Genomic DNA, 9442 nt, shown 5'->3' with positions numbered 1-9442 from the left:
CTTTGTCTTTAGCTGTTATTGACACCTGGAAAACTGACTGGGGCAATTGTCTTTTTATCTCCATTGACTGACAGTTGCAGTGTTGTCTGTGCAAGGTCTGTGCAAGGCCTTTCTAGGCAAGCCATCTACAGCTGAGCCCCACCCACATCCCCAAAGCCAGCATTCCTGCCCTGCCATTAAGTTTCCCCCCCAGTTCCCACCATCATGGGGACTCCTGATCTCAGGGTCTGTTGCAAAGGCAGCAGAGATCTTTGCAAACATAGCAGGGATATGGTGTGTGTGTGTGTGTGTGTGTGTGTGTGTGTGTGTGTGTGTTTGTGTGGGGTGGTGGTGGATTGGGAGTAGATTCAGGCAGACAAGGGGCATGTGTGTGGAGGTGACATTTGTAATGTCAGAGCTGTTAGCCACCCCATAGTCTAACCAAGGGACACCCTGTTTCTGCTACCCCAACAGTAGCTATGTGGGCTTTAGACAAGTAGCTAAAGACCCTCAGGGGTGCAAGTGCCCAACGAGGCTTTCCTACACAGAGACAAACTTTCCTTCTTAGAATTCCCTCACTGCTGCCTCCATTTAGAGTCAATACCCACCTCCAACTCAAAGTAAGCTTGGTATCAAGAGTACTTCAGTTTTTACTTGCATGCTAGAACTGCCCAAGAAACAGAAAATAGAGCAAGTGTTTTTGTCTATCTCTAGGTTCCTACAATTAACCATTCACAACCCAGGAGCCAGTGTGGGGTGAGGAAGCTAATGAGCAGAGCAGAGGTATGACCTTCCCATGACTTCTCCCAGCTGTGGCAGTGGAAATCTGCCCTCTCCTTCATTTCCTGCTAGCAAAGATGCTGTCAGTTCTTTGGGGGTTGGTTCCTTGAGGTCTGGTTTGCCTTGTCAGGAGTGACAGCATGAGCCTCTGCCCTGGTTCTCAAAAGAGCTACCCAGCCATAAAATATCTAAGCATCTCACTCCCTCAGGGTGCCAGGTGCTAGTCTCTCTACTAGGTGCAAGTAAGGGCTGACCAGAGTTCCTTCCATGGCAGTTGGGACTGAAGTGTTCCCTTAATCAGACATGGCCCTCAGAATCCCATTTCCAAGTTGTTCTCAGATTTTCAGTCAAGTGTATGACCTTGGTGAGAGCCCCCCAGTAACTGTAAGAGGGCACTATTGGTCATCTAGGAGATTGCCAAGCTCCTTGCCTGGCACAGACAAAGAACTGAATGCAGAAGAACGACAGAAGACCAAGCCTTTGAAAGGGGGAAGTAATAGCTTTACCTCTTTGGGATGGGAGGGGCATAAGACTAGGAGCTTGCTAACTGGAAGTTGCCTTAGTGTTTTACAGGGCCCCTGGGTCCTCTGTTTTCCTTTTGGTCCTCTTTAGATACCCGTTTCCATGCCTCCCTGCCATTTCCTTAAACATCTTCTGGAAATAGAAAACCGGTAACACAGGGAGCCACTGGCTTCTTAATTGTTTTCTCTTTGCCTACCCATGTCTCTTTAACTCTTCTTCCCAAGATCAGTTTTTCACATTGCATTGTGATTGAGTCATCACATTGTGCCTGGCTTATTTCACTGAAACCATGACTTCCAATTCCATCTGTTGCTGTAATTGACCAAAATTCATTTGTATGGTTAAATACTATTTGCTGCATGCAGGTGCCATGCTTTTCTCGTCTCTGTACAAAATCGCGGGCAGTTGTTTCCATCTCCTGTTTTTCCTGAGTAGCTACGGTGAGCATGACGGTGCAGGCCACGCCCCTCATGCTTGACTGCAGTTTTAATTTCTGTGCTCCTGTGGTCCCTTCTTCACTTCCATGACCACATAGTCTTAGTTCATTTGGGAATTCTCATTTTCTAAACGCTGCCCACCCTGCCAGACTCCAGGAATCTCTCCGACGTCAAGCATGGAAGTGGGCTTCTTTTGTCCTGGGTATATGCTTGGTGTACAGAACTGTGCCTGGCAAAGAGAACATGTGCAGTATGTGTTAACTAAATCACGTCTAAAGACAGGAACAGATTCATGACCTCGGTTGCTCTCCGTAACAGCAGACATAGTGGCGACTTCCTGCCGAGAGGCCCACTTCTGATGACGATAACACCTGTCTCTTTGTGTATGCATGAGATCACTCCTTGCTTTACAACTTACACGCATGCACAAATGGAGCTGCTAATGGGTTTTACTTGGTTCTGCTTCATGAACCGCTGGTTGCCTGTGTCTGCTACATTATTAGTTCACTCCTTTGTTCTTGCCGCTGTGTCCTCACAGCACGGGGTGAAGGTCTCCCTGGAAAAGACTCTGCAGAAGCTGTGGTAAGTGACCCGGAAGTAGTCTTCACTATGCATGGCATTTCCTACAGACTAGCTAGTGTCTCAACATGGTGCTTTCTTTGTCTGTTGAATCAAAGGAAGCACGGTCTGTGGAGACCGTGACTGTATGCCTTGAACTACAAGGCTTGAGAGTGTCTAGGGAGAAATTTGTCTAAGGGACCCATGGGAATTTAGTAGTAAGCACACTTCCACAACTGGACTGAGTAAGTAGTTTTCTCCTTTTTCCTTTGCGTCTCCTGCTCTCTTTCTGCCGTCCAGGTGTGCATCCAGTTTTTTTGTTCTCCTGTGAAAGGGATTGTGTCATCCCTTCTATTTGTCTGGCTGTTAGTTACCAAATTGTTGAGGGTTTAACTTACTCCTCCTTCAAACATCTGTCCCAAATGCTTCTTAAAGGAAATTACTAGCTCATACTGCTCACAAAGGAAATTACTAGCTCATACTGCTCACAATTAACTTACAGTGGCTGTTCCTAATTCTGGTTGACTTGGAAAATTATATATGTGTATGTGTGTGTGTATTCATACATATATATGTGTATATATACATTCATATATCCATATATTCCCATTACTCAGTGGATTTGTGTACATTGAATGTAACTTTAATTCTTAATTCTTAGGAAATTGTGCACAGCCTTACCTAGTTGTCTAAGTTAGAGTATCCTTACCCAAGATAAATTAGAATATTCTTACTTATAAATTAGAATGTCCTTACCCAGGATAAGTTAGGATATCCTTTGTTCTTATCAATTAGGATGTTCTTAACTAGTCTAAGTTAGAATGTTCTTACTTAGTATAAGTTAGAGTGTCCTTACCCTGTCTAAGTGACATTGGTCTTCTCTTGTCTTCAGGCCATTTAGCCATGTGCTACCGTCTATTATATTTGTTTATATCTCTTTCACTGAGGGGTAACGTCGGATTGGATCTGCGTTTTCATTTTTATAGCATTCTTTGTTAGAACAATTAACAAGTGCTGCACAGCTGGTAGTTGCTCAGTAAACACATGACAGCTACCACCTATAAAATCCCCTTTATTAATGCTGGCCAGTGTTAGACAACTGCGGGAGAGCAGTTCCAGGGAATAAGCTAATAAGCAGCTCTGGCTAAGACTTAGCAGCTTAGTTCAGAGGATGGAGATAATTAACCACACTTTAAAAAACCTGGTTGCTAGCTGCCTCTTCCCTTCCCTTTGAAAACTATGTAGGAGCTCTGTCCTCACATATGAGGATGGTACCGGAACAAACCAGGCTGTCTCTGTCAGAGATTTATGGAGTAATTCCAGAGGGATTTCACATTGTTGCCCTTCTTGATATGAGGTCACGGAACCCACTTGGCTTCAAAATAGACCTGCCTGAGGCTGGAAAGTTGCTTCAGCTTCCTTTCCCTCCATATAATCCATGAATTGAGTTGATACTTGCCAGGTCTTTGTTTGCTAAGTGGTGAATCACTGATAAAAGGTTGTTCTTGTGACAGGCCTACAGGAATGAAGGCCCTTTCAGCTGACTTTCAGTAGAGAGCCCCATCGCTCTCATCTTCTCTTGGCTGACTTCTTCAGTGCCCCACTGTCCTGTTAACAATGCTCCTTCTTTGAGAGGGAGCGCTCAAAAACAGCCTAAGATCAAGTCATCGTCTGTATTCTCTGCAGAATGTGGTGCTCAGTCCTTCATCAGCTTCCTAAGCTGATTTCATCTCAGCTTATGTAGGATAGGCATGACCCAGTTTACAATAATTAACTACATTTATAAATAAGTTGTAGTTGGGAAGATGGCTCCGTAGGTAAGAGTGCTTGCTCTGTAATCGGGACTGTCTGACTTTGAATCTCCAGCACACATGTAAGTAAACAGCCTGGCTATGACTGCACATGGACCCGTCTCTTCAGTACTGCGGGTTATAGAAGACAGGAGGTACGCTAGGGCTGGCTGGCTGGCTAGTCTATCAGAAATGGCAAGCCCCAGGTTCAGTGAGAGATCCTGTGTGAAGAGAATAAGATGGAGAAGGACAGAGGAAAGCACCTGCCGTCCTCCTCTGGCCTCTGTGCTTGAGTGTGTGGATATGTGCACACATATACCCTTCCACATGCAGAGCTGTGGTGTGTACGATGCATTTTTAAAATCCCACATACTTGAATTTCATCCTGTCAATGGCGTTTTCTCATTCATAGTTACTTAGGGTGCTAGAGCCACATAGGGTGTGGAAAACTGAACAGGATGAAGAGCAACCAGCTCTTTGGAAAGTGACTGTGAGCTGGCTAAAGGACAGACACAAAAATGGAGTAAAGAGGCATGAGGAAGATTTGTGGAAACATTACCTCTGCTTACTGGAACATCTTTGATTCAAGTTTAGTGACCCTGATGGCAGCGCCCCCTCCTACCAACTCACCAGGCTGGCTTTTGTCTCTAAGGGCTATTCCTTGGTTACATTTTCTGTCTGAACAGCCATGCTGACTTAGATCCCGTGACATTGTTGCTGCAATACTAGCTCAATTACTGAAAATTAAGAATAGGCAGGATACATGCCTAGAAAGCAAATGAGAAACTGGACAAAGGTAACTTTGCAGCAGAGGAAACTCACCAAGCTGTTCAGAAGCCAGCTAAAGTAATAACGTAGAACACTTGCCTTTGAAGCTGTCTGGGACCATCTCTTGTGAGCAGCCAAGGTCAAGAACTTCTGCAGGTTCTCTTTCCTCATCCAAGGAAGTTCCCACCTCAGTGTTGCATCGAATGTCTGAAAGACAACAATTACCAGCCAGTTAGTGCTGATTCTTGCTTGTTGTTGCGATAAAGCCCTGTCAAGAAACCCTAAAATCATTTAGGTCAAGATGACAGCAATATCTTGGTTCCTGTAGGTGTCATGTCCCTTCATCTTGATGATGCTTCTTAACTGATCTTAGTGGGACAACATTAACCCGTCTGGAAATCTCACCAAGAAGACCCACAGATCCTAGGCAAGTTTCTAGTTATAAAATGTAATCTGTGGTCAGCCCTTGCAAATAGAGAGTGGATATGTTGTTTAGTTTTTTTTTCAACTTGACATAAGCTCAGGTCATCTGGGAAGAGAGAACCTAGGTTGAGAAAATGCCTCTATCATACTGACCTGTAGGCAGGTCTGTAGGACATTTTATTGGTTAATGATTAATGTGGGAGGGGACAGCCCACAATGGCTGGTGCCACCCTTGAGCAGGTGGTCCTGGATTATATAGGAGGGCAGGCTGAGAAAGCCTTGGAGAGCAAGGAAGTAAGCAGAGTCCTCTATTGCTTCTGCTGCAGTTCCTGCCTGCAGGTTCCTAACCCTGTCATGTTTTGACTTTCCTTAGTGACAGACAATAGTCAGAATGCATAAACAGATTCATCCCACTTTCTTTCTAAGTTGTTTTTAGACATGGCATTTTATCACAGAAGTAGATAGCAAACTGGGACAGCAGGCAGGGGACATGACTAGCCATAGCCCAGAGATGGCATCTTAATTGGATGCACAGCAGAACTCATGCCTTTTATTAAGTTATCCAACTACATCAAGAACAAAGCAATATAAACTGAGATCTGATACTGTGATGGAAGAGATTCCTAGTTCAAAGTGACGTTGGCGATTGAGGAAGGACATTCGAAATGGACCAGTAAATCTGTGTTCTAGAGCTGAACTTGACACAAGATGGCATGAAGGTTCAGGTGTATACAACATGGCAGAGAGAGCTTACAGTATGTGAAGAAGCAGGAGGAGAAGGGCAGGTGCCAGGGAGATCAGATGGCCCATGATTCAGCAGTACAGCAATGCAGTTGCCAAAGCCGGTGCTACAGGGCCTGGTGGGAAGATGGCAGGGAAAGTCTGCAGCAACAGCTATTCCTGCAAGGACTGCTCAGGATTCTCCCTGTGTGGAAGCTGAGGTTGCTTCTGTTGGACTCCTTCTTCAGAGGATGTAAATGGAGTAGTGGGGTCAAATCAACAGAGGACAGTTTGCAACAAGTGAATACCATGCTTCCCACCACACTAACCATTTCTAAACTAGTATTGACCCATACCTCAGAAAACGTCAAAATATTTTAAGAGTATCATAGTTTCCTTATCATCCTTCCTCTTGCTTAAGAAATGCTGTTTCTAGGCCAAAGAGATGTGGGGCCTACAGACCTTTGGGTTGAATGTCCTTTCTGAACTCACTCTTTTCTAGAACTTCCCTCTCCCCTGAATCTCAGCCAAAGACCTGCTCCTATGTAAAGCCTTTTCTGACCTTCCCAAGCAGAGTTACAGTCTTTGCTGGCTTCTTCTGTATCTGGTACATTCCCAGCCAAAGACTCATTAATCACACTAGATAGAATTAGAATAGGAGTTCCTGAAGGCTCAGATCAAAGGTGCAGATCTTATTCCTCTCTGCATTCTGTTAGCTGGCTGGTCTCTGCCATGTGGTGTGTACTCTTTAAATAGTTATTGGATGATTAAATAAAGGCATGAATGAAAGTGAGTATAGAAACAAAGATTTCTTTTTTCCCCTTTTTTTCTTTATTAACTTGAGTATTTCTTATTTACATTTCAAATGTTATTCCCTTTCCCGGTTTCCGGGCCAACATCCCCCTAACCCCTCCCCCTCCCCTTCCTTCTGGGTGTTCCCCTCCCCATCCTCCCCCCATTGCCGCCCTCCCCCCAACAATCACGTTCACTGGGGGTTCAATCTTAGCAGGACCCAGGGCTTCCCCTTCCACTGGTGAACTTACTAGGATATTCATTGCTACCTATGAGGTCAGAGTCCAGGGTCAGTCCATGTACAGTCTTTAGGTAGTGGCTTAGTTTCTGGAAGCTCTGGTTGCTTGGCATTGTTGTTCATATGGGGTCTCCAGCCACTTCAAGCTCTTCCAGTTCTTTCTCTGATTCCTTCAATGGGGGTCCTGTTCTTAGTTCAGTGGTTTGCTGCTGGCATTCGCCTATGTATTTGCTGTATTCTGGCTGTCTTTCAGGAGCGATCTACATCTGGTTCCTGTCGGCCTGCACTTCTTTGCTTCATCCATCTTGTCTAATTGGGCGGCTGTATTTGTATGGGCCACATGTGGGGCAGGCTCTGAGTGGGTGTTCTTTCTGTGTCTGTTTTAATCTTTGCCTCTCTCTTCCCTGCCAAGGGTATTCTTGTTCCCCTTTTAAAGAAGGAGTGAAGCATTCACATTTTGGTCATCCTTCTTGAGTTTCATGTGTTCTAAGCATCTAGGGTAATTCGAGCATTTGGGCTAATAGCCACTTATCAATGAGTGCATACCATGTGTGTTTTTCTGTGATTGGGTTACCTCACTCAGGATGATATTTTCCAGTTCTCTCCATTTGCTTATGAATTTCATAAAGTCGTTGTTTTTGATAGCTGAGTAATATTCCATTGTGTAGATGTACCACATTTTCTGTATCCATTCCTCTGTTGAAGGGCATCTGGGTTCTTTCAAGCTTCTGGCTATTATAAATAAGGCTGCGATGAACATAGTGGAGCATGTGTCTTTTTTATATGTTGGGGCATCTTTTGGGTATATGCCCAAGAGAGTTATAGCTGGGTCCTCAGGTAGTTCAATGTCCAATTTTCTGAGGAACCTCCAGACTGATTTCCAGAATGGTTGTACCAGTCTGCAATCCCACCAACAATGGAGGAGTGTTCCTCTTTCTCCACATCCTCGCCAGCATTTGTTGTAACCTGAGTTTTTGATCTTAGCCATTCTCACTGGTGTGAGGTGAAATCTCAGGGTTGTTTTGATTTGCATTTCCCTTATGACTAAAGATGTTGAACATTTCTTTAGGTGTTTCTCAGCCACTCGGCATTCCTCAGCTGTGAATTCTTTGTTTAGCTCTGAACCCCATTTTTTAATAGGGTTATTTGTCTCCCTGCGGTCTAACTTCTTGAGTTCTTTGTATATTTAGGATATAAGCCCTCTATCTGTTGTAGGATTGGTAAAGATCTTTTCCCAATCTGTTGGCTGCCATTTCTGAGAAGAGGTTAGTAAAAAGTCTGGTGTTTCACCAGAAAACAAAAGGCAGCTCTAAGTCTGCATGTCTGTATATCACCAGGTTAGGAATTAATTTCTAAGTTCTAAGAGAACTTTAGATTTCTAGTGGTGTATTAAAAAATAAGTTATTAAGCATGGCATAGTGGCATACGCCTGTAGTCCCAATACTCAGGGGAGTGGGGCAGGAGGTTTGTGAATTTGAGGCCACTTTGGAGTACATACTGAATCCCTGTTATAAGGAGAAGACGGGAAGAGGAGAGGAGGAGGAGGAGGAAGAGAGAAGAAGAGGTAGAGGAGGAAGAGGAAGAGGAAGAGGAAGGAGAAGGAAGAGAGAAAAGGAGGAGGAGAAGGCTGAAGAAGAAGGAGGAGGAGGAGGAGGAGGAGGAGGAGGAGGAGGAGGAGGAGGAGGAAGAGGAGGAGGAGGAGGAGAAAAGAGGGAGGAAGAATATGAGAAGTAGGAGAGTATTTGTCCTGCCAGAAATTTCACAGCCTTTTCCCTTTCCACCCAGGACATGAGTCCTGCACTGCAGTGATGAGTGTGTCATATTGTCACCCATTCATTTGTCAGTGAAGAACATGTGTCTTTTTAATTCTCTAGATCTATATTCTCATGCTAAGACCAATCATAAAGAAACACAAACTGTGCTGGCTTTACCTCCAAATGCTCTGTCTGTCTGTCTGTGGAGTGTAGAACCTGATGCCTGTGGAGGATTTCAGTGATCTGATCCTGATCGAAAGCTGCTGATCTCTGAGACGTGTTTCCCTTCACCCACCAACACCTTTGTTTCAGAAACAGAACAACAGGAAAAAAAATGTTTGTCTCATGGCGTGTACTCTTAAAGACCTTTCATCTTTGCTTGCAGTTCATTTTTAGTATTTGCCTTTCATGGGAACACTCAGCCTGTCTTTAATGTTGTCAACATGTTTCCAAGCAGGCTGGCTGGGGTGTTAGCAAACACAGGCAGCAGGACTTCTCCATTTCCTGACAGCCGGGGAGAGCCCTGCTCCAAGCAGGGAGCTTTAAGAGCACACATTCCTTTATTTTTCCCTTAGAACAAATTATTAGTGTCACGATTTCATTATCTGTTTTAATGTCATATGTACTCAATGTCTCCTGATTGTCTTCGGTGCTCAGTTATTACAGAATGAGTTATGGCTA

At 44.4% G+C, this 9442-nt stretch overlaps 1 long non-coding RNA gene across 1 annotated transcript in view; it reads left to right on the top strand.

Moving 5' to 3' along the window:
* The first annotated feature begins 2031 nt into the window (after positions 1-2031).
* The window catches only part of LOC134485730 (uncharacterized), a 43429-nt gene continuing 36018 nt past the window's right edge, over positions 2032-9442 (top strand). The window contains exon 1 of the long non-coding RNA XR_010063991.1: positions 2032-2300. This is a non-coding gene — a long non-coding RNA (uncharacterized LOC134485730). The remainder of the gene's footprint in view (positions 2301-9442) is intronic.

This window comes from Rattus norvegicus, chromosome 2, assembly GCF_036323735.1.
Source record: "Rattus norvegicus strain BN/NHsdMcwi chromosome 2, GRCr8, whole genome shotgun sequence".
In the NCBI taxonomy this organism is placed as follows: domain Eukaryota; kingdom Metazoa; phylum Chordata; class Mammalia; order Rodentia; family Muridae; genus Rattus; species Rattus norvegicus.
Note: the sequence above shows the minus strand (reverse complement) of the source record. Positions and strands in the feature narration are given on the sequence as shown.